The sequence below is a fragment of the Myotis davidii genome, unplaced genomic scaffold (genome assembly GCF_000327345.1).
Source record: "Myotis davidii unplaced genomic scaffold, ASM32734v1 scaffold762, whole genome shotgun sequence".
In the NCBI taxonomy this organism is placed as follows: Eukaryota; Metazoa; Chordata; class Mammalia; order Chiroptera; family Vespertilionidae; genus Myotis; species Myotis davidii.
In genome coordinates, this window is record NW_006293699.1 from 1514100 (window position 1) to 1514385 (window position 286).

Consider the following 286-nt stretch of genomic DNA (forward strand, 5'->3'; position numbering starts at 1 on the left):
CATCTCTGTTTGGTTCATTTCTCCCTATATGCTCCACTATTTCATCTCTACCATCATCATTGATATCATCAACATCATTATCATCTAACCTCATGTCTGGTTCTCTGTGGGTGGAGGTAGGGAGGGTGTGGGGTTCTCTGTGGTTGGGGGCAGGGCGGGTGCCGGGTTCTTTGGGTGAAACCCCTGAAGCCCAGGAGGGTGGGGAGGACGGAGTGAGAGGCTGGGAGTGGAGGGTCTGAGGACTGGAGGTTCAAGCCCCAAGGTCGGGAGACTGTGGTCACAGAGA